Below are 15,467 nucleotides of genomic sequence, written 5' to 3' on the forward strand. Positions count from 1 at the left end.
GGATTCTGCTTTTCATTAAAGATTTACATACATTTGCAAAGATCTATTAACTAGCTACTACTAACAAACACCAATATGAAATTAAGAGCACGGATGAAGTTGATTATATCAAACCTCGTCGGTCAGTATGACATTCTATTTTGATCGTTCCGAATTAGAGCTGTTGAAGTAACAACCCATTAATTCTGCCTTGCGGGGAGGATGTGGCATCCCGAATTTGGTAACATCTAACCTGCATCGGTTACTTCTAGTTCAGTGTGTAAAAGAAAAGCAGAAACGTGAGGTGCATTTTACGGAGTGAAATAAACACGGTTTATAGTTCTGTTGCGTAGTGCCGGATATTACAGTGAGATCAAGTGAAAGCTGTTCGGTTCACAATACATATATTTAAGAGGCTTGAGAAGTGAAAATATTGAGAACATACTATTTCAACGATGGCATTTCCTGAAATTCAAACGTGTGTGAGTGTTGTTGAAGGAGAAGAAATTTTCAGCAAGTGTGGCTAGCATCTCATAAAAGAGTGTTGTAAGAAACAGGTGGGAATGTCTTATTTTCAAAAATTTAGTGAAGAATAACGTTTTTAATGGGAAGTTTAATGTACGTACATATTTGTTCATGAACTTTTTGATGACAATCTAAAACAGTTTTGGTTTTACACACGTGATTGCCTATGCATGTTTTGTGGCCTGCTGTGACTTTTTAGTTGGTGACTTTTTGATTGTGTTCCGTGGAAAAATTGGGGCTGCGCAGAGATAAGTATCGTGATAATTTTTAATTTGATTTTTACATTGCATGGCAGTAGTTTTTCTTCAAATTCAGGAACGATTGACTTTTTATAGTAAATCTGTTCAAAAATTTCAATTGGTTATGAAAAAAAAAATGAAATATCAATCTTTAAAAAAATTGTTACATTATAATAACATTTTCTGCTATCTTATCATAACAATTTTATTCATTTACATGGTTTGCGTTTAGAAATCCAGATTAGGGAACGTAAGTAGAAATGGATTGAGCTCACGCTGCGAAAAGATGAGTACGAGATTTGCAGAGAGGCGCTTGAATGGAATCTAGAAGGACATCGAAAAAGATGCAGACCCAGAAACTCGTGGCGGCGAAGCCTAGCCGCCGAAATACGGAATGTCGACGAGACTCTTGACTGGGATCAACTGAAGACGTTGGCTCCGGATCGTCAACAGTGTGGGTCTTTTACCATGGCCCTATACGCCGGAGAATCGACGTGGGACCATTAAGTAAACAAGTAAGTAAGTTCGTCTCACGACATAACCTGATGAATAACTACCGCAATTTCTCGGGCTGCAACAGTACTTGAAATGACTACACTTTATTGAAAAAACGACTTTTTACCTGTAACTAAACTGTTAAAACATTTAATCTTTTGAAAAACTTCAGGAAATTTTTAAATTTGAAATGTGTATGTATCTGACAAAAATTATGATAAAAAACCTTTCAAGTTTTTCACAGAACTTGAAGATGTTGGGGTTACTAGTATTTTCCTTTATTCTTTTTAATTTTTAAGACCGAGTAAAGGCGCTTTATCCTTGGTTTTGTGACTGGAAAGGACATGCATAAATTTACTGTGGAAGGCCTCGAACGAATAGGGGGAAATCGGCTCTGGTGTATTTTATTTGGCCCTTAAATATGTGGTCAACGCAAATGTAGTTTTTCTACGCTCGGCTTGCTGCGATCTTTTTTTTTCCCTGCGATTCACCTGTTTATGTAGTTAAATAAATCTAAACATATCTGCTCTGATTAGTTTACATTGCAATGTAATGCCCACTCCAGATCTCCTGGAAGTGTGTCCCCAAATGTTTTGATGATATTCTTAAAATTCCAGTTAGCGATTACAAGATTCTTTGCATTAAAAATCTAGCTTTTTCACACAATTCATCGGATATAGATTAGTGATCGCCAAAGTTGAACGAGTAAACGATTCAATTGGCTCCGCTTTCTTTTTAACTAGCGATACCAGACACTGGTAGCTGGTGTTTATTTCAAAAGTAAAATGATTTCAATGCATCTCTCAATGATTTCAATGCATCAAACATCGAGCAGTGCATTTTTTTTCTTCGAGTGATTTGCTCACCAGATATGCATGCATTGCCAAATATTCAGATTTTTCTGTAATTTTACAATTTTGTTCAATCTTTGCAACTAAGAATCATAATTTGAAATAACATTTAATTTTAAATTCTTACAGAATTTAAACAAGTGTTTAGCGATTTATCGTGGTTGAATGATATTTCGACTCTAATACGAGTAATTCTATAATGAATAACCTTTAATAATCAAGGTTCAATATACTGTAAAAATGAATTCCAAAGACTTTTAGGTTCTGAGGTCAATTCTGTATCAGTTAAAGAGTTTCTACGAAGTGGTTCAGAATACCTAAAAATTTCGTTATGTGTATTCAGTTTACAGTCCTTTTTTGTTTAAACTGAGTAAACTCACTTCACAACTTTGTTTGTTGCTGTCTAATCAAAAACTACGTGTTTCAAATTTTGGTTGATTGTTTCGTTTACAAATTGTTTGTCATAGAAACCAAAAATAAACAGTTTCTAGCATGTATTCACGTCAAATAATATTTTATTTTCCTATTTTTAAATTACGAATGGCTCTACGAGCCTGTCAAAAAAAAAAAAAAAAAAAAAAAAAGAAAACTCACGGTAGCCGAATTCTTTCCAACAAATTTCAGTCGGTTCTTCTATTGGCTTTATATGGTGGAATTTTTCCTACCGGTAATTTTCGATTGAATTCGAACAATCCAACCGAAGGAATTTTCTTTCAGTCTGCTGCTAAAATGCCAGCCGGAGTTTCGATTCCAGAAGCAAATCTCAGCCCAGTTTCGATCCAAATGCGAGACAGCCTCCCCGCAGGTGAAAATATCAATCATAAATAGTTTCGGTAATGGAACCTGATTTATGTCTATCAAAATTCCCTCCCGAGCCTCTTGCTTCTTAATGGTCGGTTGAACCGAATGCCATACGTCAAAATGACGACTAACGTTTTCGATTGGTTGCGAGTTTTTATGACGCTTTTTTGGCTCGGTCGAATCTGGAATGACGCAAAGAAAAAGACGTGTCCCGGTGCGTGGGATTGTGCCCTTGAACATTCAGTAATACACTTTGGCGAATGAGCAGAATTTTCAACGAAGCGACCTTGGCTTCGGAGAGTAATTTAATAGTTTTGATGAAATTTCCCAATACTGTGAAGATTAAAGGAAAACTTATCTCCATTCAATGGAGATAATTATATTTGCTCGTGATGATTAATTTCCCGCTTCAACTTCTCGGCCCCAAATGCTCAGGCTAACTCATTAGCAAAAGTTTTCCCCGAGAAAGTTGGGAAAATTCGCTTCAATTCCATCCAGAAAACTCAAACACATTTCTCAAACAATCAAAACCTTCGTCAAAATCGGAACACGCGCATTTGCTGCCGGTTCTGTTTGACTTTGCTGGGGCCCGGGCTTCATTCAATTTGACCCATCATTCTGAAAGTTGGAGGGAGTCCTGGGTGTCCTCATCCTTAACATCGCCTTTCGTTTGAGTTGATCATAAAGTTAGATCCACCCGCAGCATCCGTGCCGAGATGGTCTTCAGACGCTGGATAACCTACCGTTTGTCTAAATTGTCAGAATTGACGGCATTGTCAAACCAATTTTGGATTGATAAATTTGAAAAAAATATGGTTTAAATATTAGAGAAATCTAAAAAAATGATTTTACTTTAACTAGCAAAAAACCTTCAACGAATGTTTAAGTCCAAATCGTCCCCATTTCAGCAATACATACTTTTTTTTGCTGTTCAAACAAGCTGAGGAGGAAGCTCATTAGTATCTCAAACACCTGCCCCGTCCATTTTCGACACCAAATAGCTCACTTTTTCAAAAAACTCGCCTGGAGAGATAAAAGCAAAAAAAAAATTGACCGAAAAAAATATTAGCCGAGAAAAGCATTGTAAACACAGCAATGAGCCCGAGGGATCTTGTACAGCGCGAAGCGAAACTTACAAAAAAAAAACGAGATACTTTTGACCCCTCGAGAAAGCTAAACGTGTTCCGTTAAGCTCTGAATTGAGAACAGAAAAAAAACTGCGGCTGCAAATTGTTAAAAACTCGTTAGGCCTAAAATGGGGGGAGCTCATGCTGTGTGGCTTAAGCGATGATGCGTTCGATTCTAGAAACTATGTAGGGCTAGTTTTGTTCCTAAGCGTGTTAAGACGTCGCGTGGCATTCGTTTGGAGGAATGATGGATGTTGTTATTGGTAGAACAACAACATTTTTTTACAACTAGCTTGAGCGCTTCAACGATTTGTAATTATAATTGACTTTTTTACCACAACCCAACAGCTGGCTGCAATTTTTCGAAAGAATGGTGTAAAATATTATCAATTAATTTAGCCATTACATAGAACTATATTTAAGTTATGAGCTACTACAGGCTTTTATTCGAGGTAACTCAAATTGAGCTGATTTCCTTAACCAAAAGGGTAAAGTAAAAAGAGTAGATGGAAAAAGGAGTAAAGAGAGTAAAGAGAGTAAAGAGACTGAAGAGAGTAAAGAGAGTCAAGAGAATAAAGAGAGTAAAGAGAGTAAAGAGAGTAAAGAGAGTAAAGAGAGTAAAGAGAGTAAAGAGAGTAAAGAGAGTCAAGAGAGTCAAGAGAGTCAAGAGAGTCAAGAAAGTCAAGAGAGTCAAGAGAGTCAAGAGAGTAAAGAGTCAAGAGAGTAAAGAGTCAAGAGAGTAAAGAGTAAAGAGTAAAGAGTCAAGAGAGTAAAGAGTAAAGAGTAAAGAGTAAAGAGTAAAGAGTAAAGAGTAAAGAGTAAAGAGTAAAGAGTAAAGAGTAAAGAGTAAAGAGTAAAGAGTAAAGAGTAAAGAGTAAAGAGTAAAGAGTAAAGAGTAAAGAGTAAAGAGTAAAGAGTAAAGAGTAAAGAGTAAAGAGTAAAGAGTAAAGAGTAAAGAGTAAAGAGTAAAGAGTAAAGAGTAAAGAGTAAAGAGTAAAGAGTAAAGAGTAAAGAGTAAAGAGTAAAGAGTAAAGAGTAAAGAGTAAAGAGTAAAGAGTAAAGAGTAAAGAGTAAAGAGTAAAGAGTAAAGAGTAAAGAGTAAAGAGTAAAGAGTAAAGAGTAAAGAGTAAAGAGTAAAGAGTAAAGAGTAAAGAGTAAAGAGTAAAGAGTAAAGAGTAAAGAGTAAAGAGTAAAGAGTAAAGAGTAAAGAGTAAAGAGTAAAGAGTAAAGAGTAAAGAGTAAAGAGTAAAGAGTAAAGAGTAAAGAGTAAAGAGTAAAGAGTAAAGAGTAAGAGTAAAGAGTAAAGAGTAAAGAGTAAAGAGTAAAGAGTAAAGAGTAAAGAGTAAAGAGTAAAGAGTAAAGAGTAAAGAGTAAAGAGTAAAGAGTAAAGAGTAAAGAGTAAAGAGTAAAGAGTAAAGAGTAAAGAGTAAAGAGTAAAGAGTAAAGAGTAAAGAGTAAAGAGTAAAGAGTAAAGAGTAAAGAGTAAAGAGTAAAGAGTAAAGAGTAAAGAGTAAAGAGTAAAGAGTAAAGAGTAAAGAGTAAAGAGTAAAGAGTAAAGAGTAAAGAGTAAAGAGTAAAGAGTAAAGAGTAAAGAGTAAAGAGTAAAGAGTAAAGAGTAAAGAGTAAAGAGTAAAGAGTAAAGAGTAAAGAGTAAAGAGTAAAGAGTAAAGAGTAAAGAGTAAAGAGTAAGAGTAAAGAGTAAAGAGTAAAGAGTAAAGAGTAAAGAGTAAAGAGTAAAGAGTAAAGAGTAAAGAGTGAAGAGTAAAGAGTAAAGAGTAAAGAGTATAGAGTATAGAGTAAAGAGTAAAAAGTAAAGAGTGACAAACCTTGCAATCGTTCAATAAAAACCATCCAGTTTGTTTTTCAGCATCAAAAGTTTACCAAATTTTTGCTCTCGTCATAACATTTTCTTAAGTTGGAACGGATGTAAAATGTCTTCCCAATCAAAAACTCCAAGTCCCATTAATGATTCTTCCAGCATCCTGCAGCTTAGTGTCTCGAGTTCAAACCATTTTCCCTAACTCCCTTCCAAAGGGACCGGAAAAAGAAGCCAAAAGCAGCGCAAACAACCCAAGCAAGTGGGAAAAACAACCCAGAACTCGCACAAAGAAAATCCAAGAAATATCTCCATCATCCGGAAATGTGCCAAAGCCAGCCGAACGCCTGTCGAGTCGATCCGGCCAGAATGTGTACGGGAAAACAAACTAACAACAACAACATAACAACAAACATCAATAACAGCACCAAACAACTTCCCTGCAGACAGTTTAATGCTCCGAGTAGTCCTAGTAGGGCCGAAAAGTTTGCCGGAAGGCTCTCTTGACTCAGCTTCGTATACCCTGTACCTAAATTCAAGAAGAGGTAAGCATCTTCATCGCGATAAGGGACGCAATCTCTACCCCATTTTGCGAAAGATGGCTATAGATCGCGGGGGGGATGATTTTCTTCTTCCAGCCAGAAGCAGCATCGTCGTTTTTTCGTCCCTTTCAAATCAGAGCTAACGGCCGCATGCGAGTGAGCGAGAAAGCTTGAGTGAGGCAGCAATCGGGGAAAATCTTTACGATATTGCGATGTTCCTTATGTAAAAGTTTTGTTGGGAAATCTCCCCCCACAACTTTAGATTGAACGTCACCAAGAGCCACTGGGAATGGGGGGGATGACGATGATGATGATGATGACGATTCTGATGCTGGTGATGGTGTTTGCGTGCATCCTTTTGGATGGGTGGGTGGAATCAGAGACATGCGCGAGGTTTGTCCCGAGTCGAGTGCTGCTGATGCTGTTCTGCCCGTGGTATATAGTGAAGTAGGAAAGGAAAACAGAAAGGGGGGATGTTTATGTACCTTTTTTCCTGAAGCAAGTAGAATGAGACACAACGGCCGTTGGGTTGAATTTCAGCTTTAATATCCTTTAAAGGAAAAGGAAAAAGGTCTGCCACTTTTCGCATTGAATAAAATAAGATTTAAATGGGGAAAAAGAACATTATAACATTTTCAAAAACCGTATCGAATGTTTAACAAACGGTATTCATATTTGTATCAAACTGGTTTAAGTTGTATTTTAAGACACCAACAAGAATGATTAGGATTCATACACATAACATATCGTTTCATTCATTCACCGTCAATTAGGATTTATTTTCAAGATGTCGAAAGCTTTTAAAGAGCCTCACTGAATGGAAGCACTGTATTGCTTGCTCGGCCTTTTCTGGAAAGTTCAGGTTTGGTTTGGTTTGATTTGGGTTTTATCAAGTTTCTTGGAATCTAAGAATGGAACGTATTTAGAAATAATTTGTTCATCTAGCACTTAGACGTTTACAATGGACAGAAACTCTATAAATGACACCGTTTCCAGATTGCTGCCAACTATCATAATAATTATAAAATAATAAACAAATGAATGATTAATAATATGTAAATAAAGATTAACAAATCATGATCGAAGAATATCAAACGCAGTGAATTGAAAATGAATCCAAAACATTGAAAAAATTAAAAAATAAACCAATAGACGGAATGAGAAATATTACCCAAATAGACAAAATTGTCAAAAATGATGCACATTTCATATTAAAAAAAAAAATAAACAAATTGACAAAAAAAATTAAAAAAACACATCTGAAATAACCAAAATGACAAAATTGACAAAATTGACAAAATTGACAAAATTGACAAAATTGACAAAATTGACAAAATTGACAAAATTGACAAAATTGACAAAATTGACAAAATTGACAAAATTGACAAAATTGACAAAATTGACAAAATTGACAAAATTGACAAAATTGACAAAATTGACAAAATTGACAAAATTGACAAAATTGACAAAATTGACAAAATTGACAAAATTGACAAAATTGACAAAATTGACAAAATTGACAAAATTGACAAAATTGACAAAATTGACAAAATTGACAAAATTGATAAAATTGACAAAATTGACAAAATTGACAAAATTGACAAAATTGACAAAAATTGACAAAATTGACAAATTGACAAAATTGACAAAATTGACAAAATTGACAAAATTGACAAAATTGACAAAATTGACAAAATTGACAAAATTGACAAAATTGACAAAATTGACAAAATTGACAAAATTGACAAAATTGACAAATTGACAAAATTGACAAAATTGACAAAATTGACAAAATTGATAAAATTGACAAAATTGACAAAATTGACAAAATTGACAAAATTGACAAAAATTGACAAAATTGACAAATTGACAAAATTGACAAAATTGACAAAATTGACAAAATTGACAAAATTGACAAAATTGACAAAATTGACAAAATTGACAAAATTGACAAAATTGACAAAATTGACAAAATTGACAAAATTGACAAAATTGACAAAATTGACAAAATTGACAAAATTGACAAAATTGACAAAATTGACAAAATTGACAAAATTGACAAAATTGACAAAATTGACAAAATTGACAAAATTGACAAAATTGACAAAATTGACAAAATTGACAAAATTGACAAAATTGACAAAATTGACAAAATTGACAAAATTGACAAAATTGACAAAATTGACAAAATTGACAAAATTGACAAAATTGACAAAATTGACAAAATTGACAAAATTGACAAAATCGACAAAATTGACAAAATTGACAAAATTGACAAAATTGACAAAATTGACAAAATTGACAAAATTGACAAAATTTACAAAATTGACAAAATTGACAAAATTGACAAAATTGACAAAATTGACAAAATTGACAAAATTGACAAAATTGACAAAATTGACAAAATTGACAAAATTGACAAAATTGACAAAATTGACAAAATTGACAAAATTGACAAAATTGACAAAATTGACAAAAATGACAAAATTGACAAAATTGACAAAATTGACAAAATTGACAAAATTGACAAAATTGACAAAATTGACAAAATTGACAAAATTGACAAAATTGACAAAATTGACAAAATTGACAAAATTGACAAAATTGACAAAATTGACAAAATTGACAAAATTGACAAAATTGACAAAATTGACAAAATTGACAAAATTGACAAAATTGACAAAATTGACAAAATTGACAAAATTGACAAAATTGACAAAATTGACAAAATTGACAAAATTGACAAAATTGACAAAATTGACAAAATTGACAAAATTGACAAAATTGACAAAATTGACAAAATTGACAAAATTGACAAAATTGACAAAATTGACAAAATTGACAAAATTGACAAAATTGACAAAATTGACAAAATTGACAAAATTGACAAAATTGACAAAATTGACAAAATTGACAAAATTGACAAAATTGACAAAATTGACAAAATTGACAAAATTGACAAAATTGACAAAATTGACAAAATTGACAAAATTGACAAAATTGACAAAATTGACAAAATTGACAAAATTGACAAAATTGACAAAATTGACAAAATTGACAAAATTGACAAAATTGACAAAATTGACAAAATTGACAAAATTGACAAAATTGACAAAATTGACAAAATTGACAAAATTGACAAAATTGACAAAATTGACAAAATTGACAAAATTGACAAAATTGACAAAAATGACAAAAATGACAAAAATGACAAAAATGGCAAAAATGACAAAAATGACAAAAATGACAAAATTGACAAAATTGACAAAATTGACAAAATTGACAAAATTGACAAAATTGACAAAATTGACAAAATTGACAAAATTGACAAAATTGACAAAATTGACAAAATTGACAAAAATGACAAAATTGACAAAATTGAAAAAAATCGACAAAATTGAAAAAAATCGACAAAATTGACAAAATTGACAAAATTGACAAAATTGACAAAATTGACAAAATTGACAAAATTGACAAAATTGACAAAATTGACAAAATTGACAAAATTGACAAAATTGACAAAATTCATAAAATTGTAAAATATGCCAAAAAAAAATCAAAATTTAAAATGCTGACAAAATGGTCAGAATTGATCAATCTGAAAAATCGATAGAAGTGACAAAAGAAATAAAATTTTGTCATTTTTGTCATTTTTGTCATTTTTGTCATTTTTGTCATTTTTGTCATTTTTGTCATTTTTGTCATTTTTGTCATTTTTGTCATTTTTGTCATTTTTGTCATTTTTGTCATTTTTGTCATTTTTGTCATTTTTGTCATTTTTGTCATTTTTGTCATTTTTGTCATTTTTGTCATTTTTGTCATTTTTGTCATTTTTCTCATTTATGTCATTTATGTCATTTTTGTCATTTTTGTCATTTTTGTCATTTTTGTCATTTTTGTCATTTTTGTCATTTTTGTCATTTTTGTCATTTTTGTCATTTTTGTCATTTTTGTCATTTTTGTCATTTTTGTCATTTTTGTCATTTTTGTCATTTTTGTCATTTTTGTCATTTTTGTCATTTTTGTCATTTTTGTCATTTTTGTCATTTTTGTCATTTTTGTCATTTTTGTCATTTTTGTCATTTTTGTCATTTTTGTCATTTTTGTCATTTTTGTCATTTTTGTCATTTTTGTCATTTTTGTCATTTTTGTCATTTTTGTCATTTTTGTCATTTTTGTCATTTTTGTCATTTTTGTCATTTTTGTCATCCTATTATGTCGCTCATGCTTTGAAGCTTTGTCAGAACGATCTTCGGAACAAATTGGCGACTCTGAGCAAGCGATCCTCACCACAAACTCCATTGAAACAAACCACTTCGTGACCTCCGGCAAATTCCATTCTCCTCGCAGGACTAGCTAGCTGGCTTTGTTTGGATGTTAAGAGACTGCGGAGTTCTCCTCCACCACTCAACTAAGTATGTCTCATGCAAATGAGCTAAGTTTTACGAGAAAACGGTTTCGAGAGACTGTCTCATTCCCGGCTATGGAATGCTAGAAACTTAATCGAGCCAAACCTGAAGACAGCAGCAGTTTATTCTGACTTGAGTGAACATTTCGTGGCAAACAAAAAAAAAAAAAAACAACAGTCAAGTGCTTCAAATTAATGATGATAACTGACTGTGATGGTTCAAGATTCTTCAGGTCTACCCCGTCGGAGTTTGATAGACAAGCCTTGACATGGTACCAACTGGAGAGTGTCCCGGGTAGAAAACAACCTTCAAAGCCACATTGAACCAGAACTCCAGAAGCTCCATCAAGCGTTTGCTTCTTCTGTTTTTCAACAGGAAGCCCAGGGAACCACGAATATCGTGGTCGCTTATCATGTACTTTTTCGTTTTATTCATTCAACTTCTTTCGGATTGGGAGGCGAAAAAAAACGACTACATCTTAGCGGAGGAACAGCAGCTTGAAGATTTTACTCAATGAAGTTCCTCCCCAGACCTCGCCGAAACATGTTGCTCCGTCTAATTTTTGGACCCCCAAAAAAGCTGACTGTCGTGTTTCACGAACACCACTTTTTTTGCCTCTCTTCCTGACTCCCTTCCTCACAACAAGACTTAAGCTTAAGACTGCCTCCGAAAGTCCGAGGGCAAAATTAATAATCACGACATTTTGACAGCTCTATCTTGTTTATTTAACCATTTTAATTATCCGCACAGGAAGGAGGAAAGCCCCCCACCCTTCTTTCCTCGTTGCCATTACAGCTGGTTTGAATGAGCGACTGGGCACGAAATCCATAAGGGAGCTGCTATCTGTGTCGCGACGAATCGCTCGATTTCAGAGAGATATGAAAATCGATCATCGGATTACGCTTCCGAAGTAGGAAGGTAGCTACAATATAAAAGGGTGTGTGCGAGTGCGATCAGCGACATGACATCAAGCGATATAGGGCTTAAGCTGCCCGAGATCTTCGTTCACCCACAACAACCACAATAAAAATATGGAGAAGCAAAAAAAAAAAACAAAATCTCTCAACTAACATGACAACAGTCAAGAAGCCGAGAGTAAAGTCAGGTCTGCGAGGTCGTCGTTCAATACGGCTCATTGAGACTATCAATCTTTTTCTAATTCTACAGAGTAGTGATCTGCGTCTGACGGATTGTGAATGACAAAACATGGCTTCGGTTGTAGCTAACCCGTAGACACTCCTCTGAATTTTCGAGGCGAATCGTTTGATTGGAAGAACCACTAAAATTGTTTGAATACTTATTCTATAAGCGATGTTGATACATCTGCAGTTAAATACCTACTGATCTATTTAGGCAAAAAATATCGGTTGTGCAGAGCTATGATGTTTTTTTTCGTATAAAGCATGGATCACCATGAATCTGGACGCACTGTTTATTATACCATTGCGCTCCTAGTTGTCGGATCTGGAATGTTTTGGCAGTACTTTGTTCGGAAATGTTTCCTCTATCAGTGCTGAAAATTTCATTACGATTCGTTTTGTTCCAAAAAAGTTACACGTGATGGAAGCCGCGAGACGAAAATTAATTTTGGACACTCACGTTAAAAACCGACGTGGTCGAGTTGAAAAAAATCGCGAAATCGTTAAAAATGCTCAAATCAACCGTGTGCAGCGTTCTCAAACGTTTCCGTGAGATGCATAATATCAATCGGCAGGTTCATACCAAGCGTTATTTAGTGGACCTAAGAATCAGAAACTGCATTTGAAGGTGTTGAGAACGTTCAAGGCAAACATAGGGTAGTCGGACTACGACATCGCCAAGAAATTCAACGTCGACCGGTACACCGTCAGAAGGATTAGTCTCCGCGAAGGAATACGATCCTATCGGGCCAGTAAGGAACCAAACCGGACATTGAAGCAGAATTTAGTAGCCAAAGGACGTGCCCGGAAGTTATACAACAACATTCCAACGAAGTACGACGGATGCATCCTCATGGATGACGAAACGTACGCGAAGATGGATTTTGGGCAGCTTCCTGGCCAAAAATTTTATAAAGCCACTGCAGTGGTGCACTGCACTGGTCGGGATGATGTCCCCGGCAAGTTCGAATTCGTTTTTGCCGATAAGTTGGCAAGAAAGTGTTTGATCTGGCAAGGTATTTGCAGCTGCGGACGAAAAACCTCGGTTTTTGTGAAAAACAAGACCATGGACTCCGAAATGTACAAGGAGGAGTGCCTTAAAAATTGTTTTTTTTTTCATACAATAGATCTCACAAAAGACCAGTAAAGTTTTTGCCAGATTTGGCATGCTGCCACTACAGCTAGGAGGTACTACAGTGGTATTGGGCCAACGGGTGGATTTTGCCGAAAAGGACATCAACCCACCCAACTGCCCTCAATTCCGCCCTATTGAAAAATTTTGGGAAATTGTCAAGCAGAAGATGAAGAAGAATGGTAGGACGACTCGGGAAGCAACAGAGATGAAGAGACAAAACAACAAAATGGCCGCTGAGGTCAGTGAATAGGGTGTCCAAACTTTGATGAGTGGTTCTAGACGAAAAGTTCGAAATTTTATCAAAAATACATCGAAATATTTTTTTTCTTATTTTTCCTTTAAAGTGCAATAAAAACCCTACATTTTGATTATAAAACTTTTTTTTTCTTTTACATAACTCCGAAATAGACCCGTTTTAACGCGTCCAGATTTGTAGTGATCCATGCTTTACCAGGTTATTTATATTAGTTCCGTAAGTGTTTTATGCGGTTTGATTTTGCCCTGTTTTTTCAAAACGGCTTACACCTTGTAAGGTCAAACACGCTTGTGTCAAAAAGTTTATCAACTCTACACTCTCAGGCTAGAAAACTCAAATGCATGATAAAATCCACCTAATTCGAAAAAAAAACTACTAAATAAATATTTGAATTTTTCGTAGTTGTAATTAAGTTAAATACACTTTTATAATTGGAATGACTAGCCAAAGAAATTGTTTTAACTTAACGTTTTATTCTCCTTGTAGCTTCAATTCTGTAATAAAAATTTCTGCGGAACTTTTGAGGTGTCGACAAAATTGAATCGTTAAACAGAACAATATTTTTGGGAGGTACTTACACATTGGAAATTGAAATTTAATCTATTCATAATTTTTTAGATTGGATCAAAAATTTTCAATGTTTACTTTTGAATTCTATACAGTGTAATGATGTTTCAACATGATTTTTTTCTGTTCTTGAAAATTTGTTTTTCATTCGGTACAAAAAAAGCTAGGCTTAATTAAGCTAAATTTCTTTTAGTTTAGCTTAGCTTAGCTTGATTCACTACTCACATCCACCCTAAATCATTGAACTCAAAATACAACCTGAAGAATATTTAAGCTCGATGTATTTTAATAAGCTTCGTAAACTTAGTTGATGTTTTTTTTAAATGATAAAAATCTTTTAAAAACAACCGCATTTCGAATTCCATGATCGTAGGCGTGGCTCAGTAGAACGAATTCTACATCGCCAAAGGTTGCTACTCCGTGATTGACCGAGGCCATCAATTTTGTCCAGAGGTCAAAAGAATGGTGTCTGGGATTGACAGCACATTCACAATGAACAAAACTCTATAAACATCAATAACGGTGCCGGCCACGTCCTGGTAGTCAATAGACAGATTTTGAAAAAGAGAGAAAGGGATAAAAGAACAAATTCATGCTTTAGGACCGAGGTTACCTCTGCATCCTAGCAAATAATTTTGTTTTGAGGATTGGTGAAGGGATATTATCAGGAGACACTTTTGACTAGTGTAAAAATCAAACATTGGCAAACTTTTTTATACTAACCTACGTTCCTTCCGATTTTATAAAAGAATTAGATTCGGTAGTACAGATTCATCACTTTTGTTTACTATTATTCAACAAACAACTTGTAAAAACTTTGCTATAGAATATCTACTTTATCTGATATCTTTATCCAACTTTAAATGTTTCTTCTGTTTATTAAATTCCTATTCACACAAACTGATGAGTTGATTTTTTTATAATTAAATGAATCAAAAGTAAAATAACAGATGAAATTGAATTTATCTTAAACAAAATACTTAATGTGTTTTATTCTCAGATAAAACTAACCAAGAAAGCACAGGGTTTGGAAATAATTTAAGTTTACATTACCAATGTAATATTCTGAAATCTCTCAATTTACTGTCTTCCAATTTTTACTTTAAACACGAATTTTAGTTTTCGCTTCAATCGCTATTTTTAAATGTACAATGTCTCAAACAAGGTCATTAGCAAGGTTACTAATTATTTTTAATTTTTGTTAATCTGGGCTGTGGAACGGTCCGACAGAGAGTGGGAATTAAATTGATTTTTATCTGTTCTTCCAGAAATCGTCAAAAGATTAATGTTTATGTATTTTAAACTCGGTATGTTCACATAATAATCTGAAAGTTTGTAACAATTTTTCATTTCTTTCTTAAAAATATTTAATTGTACTCCAAAGCATGTTTGAAGTTAACTTATTTCCCAAATTGCATCACACATTGGAAAATATGGTACAGGTTTAAAAATATTACAATCAACCTGTGCAGTTTTGACTATTTGTTATTTGTTTATGTAGATGGTGGAAGAAACACACACACACACACACACACACACACACACACACATGCGCGAGCGCGTGTACGCGTAACCCCTCATTTTAT

The 15,467-nt window shown here is 33.9% G+C and overlaps 1 protein-coding gene across 1 annotated transcript in view; it reads right to left on the minus strand.

Moving 5' to 3' along the window:
- LOC129738301 (GATA-binding factor C-like) overlaps positions 1 to 15,467 on the minus strand; it is a 578,622-nt gene that overhangs the window by 71,687 nt on the left and 491,468 nt on the right. The gene's annotated exons all lie outside the window — the stretch shown is intronic.

Source organism: Uranotaenia lowii, chromosome 1 (genome assembly GCF_029784155.1).
Source record: "Uranotaenia lowii strain MFRU-FL chromosome 1, ASM2978415v1, whole genome shotgun sequence".
Lineage (NCBI taxonomy): Eukaryota > Metazoa > Arthropoda > Insecta > Diptera > Culicidae > Uranotaenia > Uranotaenia lowii.